This window comes from Crotalus tigris, unplaced genomic scaffold (assembly GCF_016545835.1).
Source record: "Crotalus tigris isolate CLP2741 ecotype Arizona unplaced genomic scaffold, ASM1654583v1 scf7180000018653.610581, whole genome shotgun sequence".
Lineage (NCBI taxonomy): Eukaryota > Metazoa > Chordata > Lepidosauria > Squamata > Viperidae > Crotalus > Crotalus tigris.
This window is the reverse complement of record NW_024097127.1, coordinates 67,772-83,599: the sequence shown is the minus strand read 5'-3', so window position 1 is coordinate 83,599 and position 15,828 is coordinate 67,772. Positions and strand designations below refer to the sequence as shown.

Below are 15,828 nucleotides of genomic sequence, written 5' to 3'. Positions count from 1 at the left end.
GTTTTTAGACTGTTGAGTAAAATAATACTAAAGGACAGTATTTTCTGGTTGTTTGGGAATGGAAGTTGATTCATTTCATTTATTTTCAACAGGTATACAACAAATCCATTTTCCATTTTAGATAACCAAAATTATTGAAATTGCACTCATATTTTGAAAAGGAACACTTGGAAGATGTTTTCCAATAAATAGTCTTATTTTAGATATGATTGTTTGAATAATGCCATATATTTCATTAGTAGCTGTCTATTTTTTTTTAACTATATCAAAGTTCATTATGAAAAAGGTAACTTTTGTAGAGTTATATTGACCTCTTATTTGGAGGAAGATTTAATTAAAATTAATTAAACCTAATAGTACTTGAAAGTGATTCTAATTTGAAAATTTTAATTAAGATATATAACTAATGTTTTATATAACACAATACCTTCCCCTTAGTTGTTGAATGCAGTATCAAAGAAAGGGATTTTAATTAAGAGTTAGATGTTGTTTGCTTAATCTTCTAGAAGTAGAGGAGATATTAATCCACAAAACAAAATATTCCTTCTAGTCTCCCATCAGCATTCTTTTGGCTAATCTCCAGTTTCTGCTGTATATGGAAATAGAAAGTAAGATCTTGCTAACCCTCCAAAGAAATTAGCACAATAATTGTGGAGCTTCATTGGATGCCTGATGTCTTAAGATCAGCTTATTCTGTCCTATGTGGTTCATAATAATAATAATAATAATAATAATAATAATAATAATAGTAGTAGTAGTAGTAGTAGTAGTAGTAGTAGTAGTAGTAGTAGTAGTAGTAATGTTATTGGCACTTTAGTAATGCAAAGGGACAGGGTTGGACCAGGAGTTTTCTTTTTCTCTTTAGTTTTTGGAGGAATGAATTCTTTTGTTTTGAGAACTTTGTTAATCATGGGCCTTGTATGTGAGTCTTCATGTATTCCTCACGCCAACATTTTATTTATTGGTTGATTAAATTTCTTGACTACCCATCTCACCTAATTTAAGAAATTATGCTCTCAAATGTTTTCAGTTGTGATGAGAAAGGTCTGGGGGGGGTTGCATAAAAGGAATTGAGGGAAATTACTGATTGCCTGCTTCTACTTTCTGATCTTCTCCCTGGAGTTCAGTGTATATGATAGTTCAATCCCAAAGGTGCTTTTTTTTTTCAAAGGGCAACTGGACTTGGTTTTGATTGTTACTGCTTGCTAAAATAAAGAAAGTCCAGTTGCCTTTTGAAATAAAGCACCTTTGGGTCAACCATGACCTGGGTGACCTGAGAATCTGCATAGATATGATTGTCCAATGTTCTACACTGCTTCTCCTTATACACCACTTCCGTTTTTATTCCTAAATATAAGTTCTTTGCATTTAGATAAATCTGTTACACTTCATGCAACGTTGTTGGACTTAGTTCAAAATGATATGGTTTATTCCTACTTAGAATAAAAGAGACAGTCCACTTTTCTTTTCTTTTTTCTTTTTCTTTTCTAAATATGAGAGTTTTTATATTCTAGAAGCTTTTCTGGAAATACAGATGATCCTGCATGATGAGTTCTGTGCAGTATGGACATTTAAAGCAAATAAGATTTTTCTGTCTTTTTTAGTGTAATACATCACATGGTACAAGAAAGCTAGCAAATAGGTACTTTTGAAAGCTTGGTATCTCTAGGCCCAATGCTGTTGGCAGTGAGGACAGAACATAATTTACAACAACTTTATTGTCACCTTGAATGTACACCAATTGGCATATATCAAAATGAAACTTCGTTGCATACAGCTCTCAAATGGTCACCACCTCTGATATACACTCCTTGTTCGTGGCCAGCTCAAGTTTCAGAATGTCCATTTTAGTCTCTAGAGAATGAATGATGGTAAACAGGACTGATGGAAATGGAGCTCTGGTGGATTAGCCCTCAAGTTAGCTTGTATTCCTACATGACAACCTTGCCTCCTTTTCTTTTTCTGATCCTGTCTCTTCCACGATTTCCTTAAAGAGACCTCACTCCTTTTTGCCCTTGGAGCATGCTGCCACTGCCTCCAACTCTTCCAAAAGCCTCTTTCCCATCCTCTGGGCCTGCCGACAGCCCCACCCAGTTCCTTCGCTCCATAAGCCCTGGGACCTCTCCCTCTCTGCCTCCTTTGGAAATAGCCCTGATTTGCAATAGAATCCGTCGCTCGGCCAGCAGTCAGATCTTGCTGCCAGCAGAACAATTTCAAACAGCACAAATAACTTTTAACGGTCTTGCCAACAGTTCCAAAACAGATAAAAACTCACCATGCCAGCAAAGATTGTTGGTCATATATTAGCTTAGTCCCACCATGTTGCTCAAACACATTAAAACCTTCCCGGTCATGTGGCCTATATTCCTTATATCCCCCAAAAACCTTTCACCTTCAAGAGCCAATGCAGCCGCAGCCGATCCAGGTGCCTCCATCTGAGAATTACATACATACATACATACATACATACATACATACATACATACATATATATATTGTTCAATGATGCAATCGAAAGTATACTCCAGTTATTTATTGTTAAAACCACATTTAAAACAATAAAAACAGTTATATACAAAAGTTAAAACAACTTAGCTTTCGCTGGTCCTCTGCCAGCGTCCTCAGAGTGGGGCTTAGGGGGTGGGAAGTTCTTTTTATCCCCTTGCTGATCCAATTGCCTACTCATTGCCCTCGTGACAGGGCCACTCTTTCTGATTGCCTGTGACAACCTTGCCTGTTCCGCCCTCTCTTTTTTGCACTCTAACATTGATTTTTCTTGCTTTGTCATCCTTGTGCTGTCTCCTCCTCCCTGTGCTGTTATCAGTAGCCGGCTCCTGGGCTGCTGATCTGCCTGCCGTTTTTGCATACCATTGCCAGTTCTTATTACAACTCCCTCCTTCAACCCCCCTCCTCTCCCAGCCTGCCGATTCATACACCCTTTGTTGTCCATTCCTGTCATCCTTCCCCCTCCTTCCTTCAATCCTCCCACCTGTTGATCAACCTGTTGCTCCTGCCTTTCCCCAACCATACTTATTGATGTTCTCTTCCTCAATATCTTTTCCTTCCTGATCCACTGCTCTACTTGCTGTTCCTGTTTACCCTCCTCCCCCACTGTCCATCTTCCCCTCTTCAATGTCCTCCCCATCATCTGCTGACTTGCCTGTTGTTCATCCATTTCTATACATTCTCTCTTGTCTAGCATTCCTCCTCCTCTGACCTGCCATCCTACATGCTGTTCCCACATGCCAACATCCATTCCTGTTAAACCCTCCTTCTTAAGCTTTCCTCCCCCCCAATCTACCGTCCTACCTTCTATTCTTATCTGCCCTTCTCCTTTCCTGTCAGTCCCCCCCTCTCCTGTTTCCTCCCCCCCTCTCCAATCCACTGCTCTGTTTGCTGTGTCTTCCAGCATTCTTCCTTCCCTTGCCTGCTGTCCTACATACTGTTCCCATCTACCGACCAGCGTTCCTATTGGACTCTCCTTCCCAAACTTTCCCCCCCCCAAAACTACTTTCCTACCTATTATTCCTGCCTGCTCTTTTCCATACCTATCAACTCCACTCTCTCCTGTTTCCTCCCCTCCTCTAATCCGCAGCTCTCCCTGCTGTTCCTGACTATTCTCCTCCATTCTTGCTCCCTTCTCAAGTATCCCCTCTCCACCCGTGAATATGCTTCCAATCTTACGTGCCTCATCTTTTCTGTTCTTTTTTTTTTATTAAAAAGTTTTATAAATTTTACAAAAAAAAATAACAATACAATAACAAAAAACCACATATACAAAGAGAAAAAAAAACTAAACATTACACAACAAAACCCCCCTCCCCCGACCCCCACCCAAACACCCCCCCTTCCCCTCCCTGAGCTTCCCAGATCAGGATATAGGCTTAATTAAAAAAACAGTTAAGAAATTATATTTATAGAAAGAAAGAAAGAAAAAGAAAAAAAAATATAACATTAACATATATATGTATATATATAAAAATAAAAATTATGAAAAAGCTATATGATATTTTTTTATATCCAATTTAAATTGTATAAATTTTATCCATTTATCCCAAACAGCAAGAAATTTCTCTTGCGTTTGTTCCTTTAAAAAAGCCGAAATCTTTGCCATTTCCGCCAAATAAGACACTTTAAGAAACCATTCCTGCAATGTAGGCAAAGATTCCTTCTTCCAATATTGTCCTACTAACAGCCTCGCGGCTGTAATCAAATTTAACATCAATATAACCTCCTTTGTATCACAATCAGTAACTATACCCAACAAAAATAATTGCGGAGTAAATTTTACCCTCCTTCTAAAAATTCTCTGGATATTCCACCATATCTTAATCCAAAATGCTTTTATCTCTCTACACGACCACCAAATATGATAATAGGTAGCATCCATACAACCACATCTCCAACATTTAGGTTGTAAGTCAGGGTACATAAGAGACATTTTTTGTGGATCAAGGTGCCATCTATAAAACATTTTATAAAAATTCTCCCTTAAGTTCTGTGCTTGTGTAAATTTTACATTTCTCACCCAAATGGTTTCCCAAATGTCCAATGGAACTGGCTCACCAAAATTCTGCGCCCATCTAATCATACAATCTTTAATTAGTTCCGTTTCTGAATCCAGTTCAACTAAAACCCCATAAATCCTCTTAATGTGGGTTTGTCTTTGATCCTTCACTTGCTTAATAAGATTTTCATCTTCTCTAAGAATACCCACCTTACAATCCACCTTCCATCTATCTACTAGTTGCCTATATTGGAACCAAGAATAAATAATATTTTCTTGTGCTAACTCTTCCCGTGATTTTAACTGCCAGTTTTGTCCATCCCATCTAAGTAACTGTCTATAAGATACCATATCCATTTTAGCACCTCTTTTTATTCCTTCTATCGCATGCCAAGGTATAGCCCATAATGGTACTTTAAAATCACTTTTATAATATTTTCTCCAGGTCCTAAGTAAAGAAATTCTTAAAATATGAGCTTTAAAGACCCAATCAATTTTTTTATTAAATATTAAATAGGCATGCCACCCAAAAAGTAAATCCCATCCCTCTAAATGTAATATCTCAGAGTTTGTCAAATTTACCCAATCACTAATTAGTGTTAGAACCACCGCATCATAGTATAATTTCAAATTCGGTACCTTGAGTCCACCCCTCTCACGGAAGTCTTGCATAATTTTAAACTTAAGCCTTGGCTTTTTCCCTGCCCAAATGAATTTATTAAGGCCTTTCTGCCATTCACTTAAATTAATCTCATTCTTCAAAATCGGTAACATTTGAAACAAAAAGAGAAACTTGGGTAGAATATTCATTTTTATCACTGCAATTCTTCCCATGAGGGATAATTGCAACTTCTCCCAATTCTTCAAATCTTTCTGTACCCTAACCCACAACCTTTCATAATTATTTTTAAATAATTTTGCATTAGAAACAGATAACATCACCCCCAAATATTTTACCTTATTAACAATTTCAAAACCCGTCAAATTAACCAAAGTCTGCTTCTCCTGACTAGTCATATTTTTAGGTAAAATTTTAGTCTTATTAACATTAATCTTAAAACCCGAAACCACACCATAATAATGAATCAGTTGTAATAACTTTTCTGCAGAGTGAGTAGGTTGCGACAAAGTAACCACCAAGTCATCTGCAAAAGCTCTTAATTTGTATTCTTTTTTATTAACTTCTATTCCTTTAATTTCCTGCGACTCTCGGATTTTGATCAACAATATTTCCAATGTTAAAACAAACAACAACGGTGATAATGGACATCCCTGCCTAGTACCTTTCTCTATTGTAAAAACCTCTGACAAACCTCCATTAACAATAAGTTGTGCCGTTTGTTTTTGATATATTACCATAAGAGCTTGTACTATCTTTTCACCAAAATTCATCTCTTCCATTACTCTTAACATAAAATGCCAATTCAGTTGATCAAAAGCTTTTTCAGCATCTAAAAATATCAGCCCTGCAGGAACTTGGTTGTTCTTATCTAAATATTCTAATAAATTGATAATTTGTCTAACATTATTTTTCATATACCTTCCAGTTATAAACCCAGATTGATCTTTATGCACAAGATGATGCACAACCCTCATAAGCCTATTTACTAAAATTTTTACAAATATCTTATAATCCACATTTAAAAGAGATATAGGCCTATAATTCTTTGGTAAAGTAAGATCTTGATCCTCCTTTGGAATCAATGATATAAAAGCACTACGCCATGAAGGAGGAATCTCTAGACCCTGTAAAATATCATTAAAAAGATCACCTAATGGCTGAATCATCTCCTCCATTAAAGCTTTATAATAAACAGCTGTTAACCCATCCGTACCCGGTGCTTTCCCTGGTTTCAATTGTTGAATTGCTAACGCAATTTCCTCCTTAGTAATTAAACCATTAATTTCCTGTTTCTGATCCTCTGTCAATTTGGGAAAACTAGCCTCATTTAAGTATTTATTTATATCTAAAATTTGAACATTGGTAGATTTATATAATTTTTGATAATAATCCAAAAAAGATTTCTTAATCAATTCATTCTGAGAAACTAATTTACCCTGATAATTTATTTTATCTATTATTCTCTGTCTCTGTTTCTTTCTTTCTTTTTTTTTTATTGAAAATTTTTATTTTTTAAAACATACAATCATTTATAAAAATACAATAAAATTTTAAAATAGAGAACCCCCCCCCTTACCCTCCCTCCCACCCCATCCCCCCTCCCTTCACTTCCCAGAGCAGAATACAGGGTTAAGAAAAAAAAGAAAAAGAAAATTATAATAATTAAGAAAAAAGAAAAAAAAAGAGAAAGAAAAAAATATCATAATTAACCTTTAACTCCATAACTTATAAAACAATTCTCTATAATATTTGATATTCATTCATAAAATAAATAAAACTTTTTAATTCCATATTTTTTCTGAATATAATCTATCCACCTTCCCCATACAGTAATATATCTTTCTTGTGTATGATCCTTTAAATAAGCAGAAATTTTTGCCATTTCTGCAAAACTAGATACTTTAAATATCCATTCTTCTAAAGTAGGCAAAGAATCTTTCTTCCAATATAGACCTACTAGTAACCTTGCTGCAGTTAATAAATTCAACATCAAAGTAGTTTCTTTTTCATTTAAGTCAACAAAAATACCAAGTAAAAATAGTTGAGGAGTAAACTTTATCTTCTTTCTAAAAATCTTTTGAATGTTCCACCAAATCATAATCCAAAAAGCCTTTACTTTTTTACAATTCCACCAAATATGAAAGTATGTCGCATCATTATTGCCACATCTCCAACATTTGGGCTGTATGTTGGAATACATACAAGATAATTTTTTAGGATCTAAATGCCATCTATAAAACATTTTATAAAAATTTTCTCTCAAATTTTGAGCTTGTGTAAATTTAACATTTCTTATCCAAATTATCTCCCATAAATCCAATGAGATCGGCTCCTGTATATTCTGAGCCCATTTAATCATACAATCTTTAACCAATTCTGTTTCCGAATCTAACTCTAATAAAACATTATATATTCTTTTTATATGAGCCGGACCTTGGTTTTTAATCTGAATAACCAATTGTCTATCTTCTAGTGTTATTCCCTCTTTCTTGTCTACAGTCCATCTATCCATTATTTGTAAATATTGAAACCATGACTGTAGAATATTTTGCTGCCTTAATACATCTAGGGATTTCAAATGCCAATTCGAACCAGAACAAATTAACAATTCTTTATATGAAATTTTATCAAAATTTGTCCCCTTAGAGGTTCCCTCAATTGCATGTCTGGGAATCCCCCAGATAGGTATTTTATAATTTAATCTATAATAATACTTCTTCCAAACACGAAGTAAGGCATTCCTCAAAATATGTGATTTAAAAGTCCGATCAACTTTCTTATTAAAAATTAAATATGCATGCCAACCATATATTAAATCCCAACCTTCCAAAAAAAGAATATCCATATTTGTTAAATTAAGCCAATCACTTAACCAAGTTAGGGCGGCTGCATCATAATATAATTTCAAATTGGGTGCCTTAAGTCCCCCTCTTTCTCGAGCATCCTGTAATATCTTAAATTTAACCCTTGGTTTCTTCCCGGCCCATATAAAATTATTGATACCCTTTTGCCATTCCTCCAAATTTGCCTCTTTTTTAAGAATAGGTATCATCTGAAACAAAAAAAGAAACTTTGGTAGAACATTCATTTTTACAGCTGAAATTCTCCCCAACAATGACAATTGCAATTTTTTCCAATCTATTAAATCCTTTTGGACTTTTGCCCATAGTGGTTCATAATTGTTCTTGTACAATTTTCCATTTGAAGCAGTTAGATATACTCCCAAGTATTTAACCTTTTTTACCATCTGAAAACCTGTGGCTTTAATCAAACTTTCCCTTTCTTTAACTGACATATTCTTAGATAATATCTTAGTCTTATAATTATTAACTTTAAAACCAGAAACATTCCCATACTGTGTTATAAGTTCTAATAAACCATCAATCGCCTGATTCGGCTGTTCCAAAATTAAAACCAAATCATCCGCAAATGCCCGCAATTTATATTCATTCTTCCTTATCTTTACACCCTTAACTAACTTCGATTCCCGAATCTGAATCAATAAAATTTCCAATGTTAAAAAAAATAACAATGGGGATAATGGACATCCTTGTCTTGTCCCTTTTTGAATATTGAAATTCTCAGTCAATCCCCCATTTACAACAATTTGTGCAGATTGCTGCTGATATATAGCTTTAAGTGCATGTAAAAAATTATCCCCAAAATTCATTTTCTCTACCAAAGAAAATAAAAATTGCCAGTCTGTTTCTTTCTTAACTGGTAAGCCAACCATCTCCCTGGCTTATTAGCATTACAAAATGTATTTTGTTTCATAAACAATAGGTTGGTTGCAGCTTGATCCGCTAGCAACATATTAAATTGTGTCCTTAATAACTTTACAGATTCTTTAATACTTTCATCAGAAGGATTTAAAATCAAAGACTTTTCTTTTAATTTAATTTCATCTTCCAATTCTTTACGTTTCTGAGTCTGCTTTCGCTTATGACAATTATTCATTTTTATCAAGATGCCACGCATAAATGCTTTGCCTGCATCCCATACCATTGACATTGAAGTCCCCTTATACATATTTAAAGCAAAATAATCCTTTAAACACTCCTTTAACTTTTGAACATTCTTTTCTTGTCTGAATAGATTTTCATTCACTCTCCAGGATCTTCTCTCCTCTTTTTCTTGAGTCAGCTCCATCCAAACTGGACTATGATCCGTCAGTGACCTAGGAAAAATCTTTACATTCTTTACTCTATTATATAAGTCCGTTGTAATCAAAAAGAAGTCAATTCTTGAAAAGGATTGGTGTCTATCTGAAAAATAGGTGAAATCTCTCTCCTCTTGATTACATTCCCGCCAATAATCCCTTAGTTCCCAGTCCTCTTTCATGTCAAAAAAAGCTTTAGGTAATTTTGCTTGTTTACAAAGAGGAGAAGAACCTTTCTTATCCCTTTGTATATCTAAGACACCGTTCCAATCACCCATTAGTACCACGGATCTATAGTCCAGCAAAGTTATTTTTTGATGTAACAACCTATAAAATTGTTCCTGTTGCTGATTTGGTGCATAGAGTTCCACTATGAGTACTTTCTTACCATATAAGCCAAGTTCAATCATCACATATCTTCCTTGGGGATCTGATTCTACCAGACAAGCTGGTAAATTTTGCTTCACATAGATAACAACTCCCCCCTTTTTCCCAGGAGCAGAAGATACAAAATGGGATCCCAGACAAGCATTAACTAAATATTTCTGATCCTTATGTAAGATGTGAGTTTCCTGTAAACAAATAACATCATTGTTATGTTGCTTCAAATAGTAAAAGATTTTTTTCCTTTTCTGAGGAGAATTCAATCCGTTAACATTCCAGGTCAGAAACTTTGCCATCACCCTTGGCCAGGAGCCCGGAGAAGACACCTGCGAGATCTGCCATTGCTGCATGTGTTGCATAACTCTTGGGTCTTGGTCCTCCCACCGGCAATGATGCACTTTCAGAAGAAGCTTCTTTAGCCTCTTTCTTGCGTTGCTCCTTCTCTTTACGTCTGTAAGCTGCACAGGTCATTCTCTGCTCTTTAACCTCCGTTTGACGTTGCAATTCAGCTTGCAGCATCCCAGCGGAGACCAAACCTAATGCCTCAGATTGCTGCTCCGACTCTTTGCCACTCAAGGATTTCTGAACAGGTGGAGCTGAGCCTGCACCCAGGACCGTGTTGTAAAACTCTCTGGCTTTGTCAACCGTATTCAATCTGTAACGTGTCCCCGCATGGCTCAGAACAATACCCATCGGGATTTCCCATCTGAATGGCATCAATCTAGCTTTAAGCTCATTGGCTAGAAAAGAAAAATCTTTCCTGTTTCTTAAAAACTTTGATGGGATTTCCTTTAAAATAATAATATCTTGAGAAGCAATCTGGAATCTCTTATTATAGAAGATTTGTACAATTTCATTACGCAGAGACTTCTTTGTAAAATAAATCACCATATCTCTGGGCAAATTCTTCTGCTTCGCAATCCAAGAATTGACTCTATAATTTTTTTCCACTTCTCTGCGTAATTCTCCTTTATCCATATTCAGAGCAACAGCTAAGTCAGTAAGCACCATCTCCATCAAATCTTGATTCATATCTTCCTTGAGACCTCTAATCCTCAAGGCATACTCCATCTGTCTGTACTGAAACATAAGAATATCTTCTTGTGAAGTCTCCACCTTCCTTTCCACATCTTGAATTTTATCATCAAAAGAGTCAACTTTATCTTCCACTTCCTCCAGTCTTGCATCCAGCTTCACCACCACCGTAGCCAAACCTGATACTGCTGCAACTATATCTTGTCGCAAGATGGTATTATTAGCTTCTAATAAGCCCTTTATCCCACTTATCTCTTCTTTAATGTCAGATTTAATATCAGATTTAATCTGTATAACAAATTGCTTCATTTCATCTCTCATTTGAGATATAGCATCCCCCATTATACCTTTAACCTCTTGTGCTGACAGGCCTGGCAGAGGAGGAGAGGGTGGTGGCTGAGCCGGTGGTACATGTTTAAGTTGTTGTTGTGGTTGTGCAGTAAGAGTTGTAGGGGAAGAAACCACCTTAGGTGTTGTCGAAGGCAGCTCTTTTCTGTTCTTTTCTCTCTCCCCCTCTCTTTTGATCAGTCCCCTGGGGTCGGGCATACCCCTCCCCCATGTTCTGGGCCATACGATCAATTCCGATGTTCCCAAGAGTCTTCCCTGATCCCCCTCTCCTTGCAATCCTCCATCATATCCACCTCCTCTTCCTTTACTACCCTTACCTATCTGTGACCCTAATGTTCCCTCATCTGTCCCCACCTGTGATGTGTCTATGGGATCCTCCCTCTGTCTAATCATGTAGTGAATACCCCCACCACCACTAGTCCTGGTTTCGCCTCTAACAATCGGCATCCGTCTCTTGACATGCTCTTCCTGCACTCTTAGTGCCTGGTACGCCGGGGGCAGTTCTATACATCAGTTGATGGAGTCTGTGTTGGAGAACCAGGCCTCCTTTAATAAGCGTCCTCCTTTGGAGGCGTCCTGGGCAATGGCTTCTGCCTCCTTGAAATCAAAAGAATGTCCGGTATTGATCATGTGCGTCCATATTTGAGAGTATTGCTCCTGCCTTCTGACAGCCAATTTATGTTCATGTATCCTCGTTTTTATTCATTTGGCTGTCTCTCCCGTATAATTACATTGGCAGTCTTTGCAATGCACTCTGTATACGACCGCTGATCTTTCTTCCTTTAGCAATGGCTCTTTAGGGCGCATGACTTTCATCCGGAGTGTTTGATCAGGCTGGTGAGCAACTTTAATATTGTAAGGTGCCAATATGCACGCTGTTGCTTCTGATACTCCCTGGACATACGGTATTGTTGTTCGGACCATTGCCCCTGGATCATTCGGTGCCCTGCGGGGTTCTTGACGTTTGCTATACCTCCGAATGAAGCTAGTTGGGTAGCCATTCCACTTACATACTTGATAAAGATGCGCACGCTCCCTCTGCTTAGCCCTCCTGGTGTTACAGTGTGTGTCTATACATGCAAATAATGTTCTAACGCACGAAATCTTATGGGCTGCTGGGTGATTGCTCATATAGTGCAACATCCTGTCGGTGTGAGTGGCTTTTCTGTACACCGTCGTATGGAGGGCACCATTGGTTTGACGTGTAACCAAAACATCTAGGAAGGCCAAGCTGCCATTGGCCTCCTCCTCCGCTGTGAATTGTATATCCGGGAATATTGAGTTAAGTTTCTCCATAAGGGCAGTTTTTCTTGCCCGTTTGACGATAACGAAAGTATCATCCACATACCTGGCCCAAAACTCTGGTTGGTAGTCGGCCATGGCCCTGCTTTCCAAACACTGTAGGACCGCCTCTGCAATGACCCCCAAAATAGGGGATCCCATCGGCGTACCCTTAATTTGTTCATACATTGTTCCTTGGAATATGAAGTACGTTTTCAAGCATAGCTGTAATAACCTGATAACATCTTCTATCCCAAGGGAACTTTGACTCCGTAGTCCTTTCCGTTGTAGTAGGTCTTTCATAGTTGGCATGGCCAATTCTTGCGGGATGGACGTGAATAGTGATGTAACGTCGAATGAGATCATAATCTCGTCATCCCGTATCCTCATCCTCTTTAGCCTCTGTAAGAATTCTTGTGAGGATTTCACAGTGGTTGTGTTGTCCTCCACTAGGTGTTGTAACCTTCGACTTAGCCATTTAGCCAGACCAAACATGGGTGTGCCCCTAAGTGCCACAATGGGTCTCAATGGTGTCCCTTCCTTATGTATTTTAGGTAGGCCGTATTTTTATAACCATTAAGGACATTTATGGAAGAGCAGTCATGCTCCAGGCTAGGAGGTGGGAGAACCTTGCCAAACGTGAGGCTGTTAATTACCGAAAACTGGCCTTCCTACATGATTGCATTCGCAATGACTTGCCACCGAAATCTCTTCGTAGAAGACCAATTGTAGACTCTATGGAGGCACAGATGGTGGTCCGGCAGTTTCAGCGCCGAACCATACGGGCGTTAATCAATGACCACCATAGACGTATCAATACCTGGTCACCCATGATACGAAGATGCCAGGAGCTCTGTCGATCCACGCTGACACAGCAGCATTACAGGATCCTCAGCTCATACATATACGAGGCCACGAATAGGGCACGTCGGAATAAGATCGAAACTCTCCACAGGAAGATGGAGACCCTGAGACAAAAGCACAATCGTAATCAGAATTCCAAATTGGTCCACAATTTATCGTCAAGAGACCTCACAGATGAAGAAACCAGATTATTACAATGGGATGCGGGCCTCAATTTGGGGGATGCCCAGCCCGTTGACTTTATTGCAGCCATAGAACCAACTATACAAGGTATGGCCACTAGTGAGACAGAGAAGAATGCCATAAGACAACGAGTTACGGGATTGCTTACAGGACACAAACAACACTATGTACTACCGGCAGGGGAGAGAAAGGCCCTGGAAGAGCTGCGCAAGGACAAATCCATCGTGGTCCTGCCATGACAACTATGAAAGACCTACTACAACGGAAAGGACTACGGAGTCAAAGTTCCCTTGGGATAGAAGATGTTATCAGGTTATTACAGCTATGCTTGAAAACGTACTTCATATTCCAAGGAACAATGTATGAACAAATTAAGGATACGCCGATGGGATCCCCTATTTCGGGGGTCATTGCAGAGGCGGTCCTACAGTGTTTGGAAAGCAGGGCCATGGCCGACTACCAACCGGAGTTTTGGGCCAGGTATGTGGATGATACTTTCGTTATCGTCAAACGGGCAAGAAAAACTGCCCTTATGGAGAAACTTAACTCAATATTCCCGGATATACAATTCACAGCGGAGGAGGAGGCCAATGGCAGCTTGGCCTTCCTAGACGTTTTGGTTACACGTCAAACCAATGGTGCCCTCCATACGACGGTGTACAGAAAAGCCACTCACACCGACAGGATGTTGCACTATATGAGCAATCACCCAGCAGCCCATAAGATTTCGTGCGTTAGAACATTATTTGCACGTATAGACACGCACTGTAACACCAGGAGGGCTAAGCAGAGGGAGCGTGCGCATCTTTATCAAGTATGTAAGTGGAATGGCTACCCAACTAGCTTCATTCGGAGGTATAGCAAACGTCAAGAACCCCGCAGGGTACCGAATGATCCAGGGACAATGGTCCGAACAACAATACCGTATGTCCAGGGAATATCAGAAGCAACAGCGCGCATATTGGCACCTTACAATATTAAAGTTGCTCACCTGCCTGATCAAACACTCCGGATGAAAGTCATGCACCCTAAAGAGCCATTGCCAAAGGAAGAAAGATCAGCAGTCGTATACAGAGTGCATTGCAAAGACTGCCAATGTAATTATACGGGAGAGACAGCCAAACGAATAAAAACGAGGATACATGAACATAAATTGGCTGTCAGAAGGCAGGAGCAATACTCTCAAATATGGACACACATGATCAATACCGGACATTCTTTTGATTTCAAGGAGGCAGAAGCCATTGCCCAGGACTCCTCCAAAGGAGGACGCTTATTAAAGGAGGCCTGGTTCTCCAACACAGACTCCATCAACCGATGTATAGAACTGCCCCCGGCGTACCAGGCACTAAGAGTGCAGGAAGAGCATGTCAAGAGACGGATGCCGATTGTTAGAGGCGAAACCAGGACTGGTGGTGGTGGGGGTATTCACTACATGACTAGACAGAGGGAGGATCCCATAGACACATCACAGGTGGGGACAGATGAGGGAACATTAGGGTCACAGATAGGTAAGGGTAGTAAAGGAAGAGGAGGTGGATATGATGGAGGATTGCAAGGAGAGGGGGACCAGGGAAGACTCTTGGGAACATCGGAATTGATCGTACGGCCCAGAACACGGGGGAGGGGTATGCCCGACCCCAGGGGACTGATCAAAAGAGAGGGGGAGAGAGAAAAGAACAGAAAAGATGAGGCACGTAAGATTGGAAGCATATTCACGGGTGGAGAGGGGATACTTGAGAAGGGAGCAAGAATGGAGGAGAATAGTCAGGAACAGCAGGGAGAGCTGTGGATTAGAGGAGGGGAGGAAACAGGAGAGAGTGGAGTTGATAGGTATGGAAAAGAGCAGGCAGGAATAATAGGTAGGAAAGTAGTTGGGGGGGGAAGTTTGGGAAGGAGAGTCCAATAGGAACGCTGGTCGGTAGATGGGAACAGTATGTAGGACAGCAGGCAAGGGAAGGCAGAATGCTGGAAGACACAGCAAACAGAGCAGTGGATTGGAGAGGGGGGGAGGAAACAGGAGAGGGGGGACTGACAGGAAAGGAGAAGGGCAGATAAGAATAGAAGGTAGGACGGTAGATTGGGGGGGAGGAAAGCTTAAGAAGGAGGGTTTAACAGGAATGGATGTTGGCATGTGGGAACAGCATGTAGGATGGCAGGTCAGAGGAGGAGGAATGCTAGACAAGAGAGAATGTATAGAAATGGATGAACAACAGGCAAGTCAGCAGATGATGGGGAGGACATTGGAGAGGGGAAGATGGACAGTGGGGGAGGAGGGTAAACAGGAACAGCAGGTAGAGCAGCGGATCAGGAAGGAAAAGATATTGAGGAAGAGAACATCAATAAGAATGGTTGGGGAAAGGCAGGAGCAACAGGTTAATCAACAGGTGGGAGGGTTGAAGGAAGGAGGGGGAAGGATGACAGGAATGGACAACAAAGGGTGTA

The 15,828-nt window shown here is 39.3% G+C and overlaps 1 pseudogene; it reads right to left on the bottom strand.

The window, feature by feature from the left end:
• The window catches only part of LOC120313387, a 311,668-nt pseudogene extending 298,837 nt beyond the window's left edge, over nt 1-12,831 (bottom strand).
• Nucleotides 12,832-15,828: the final 2,997 nt, after the last annotated feature.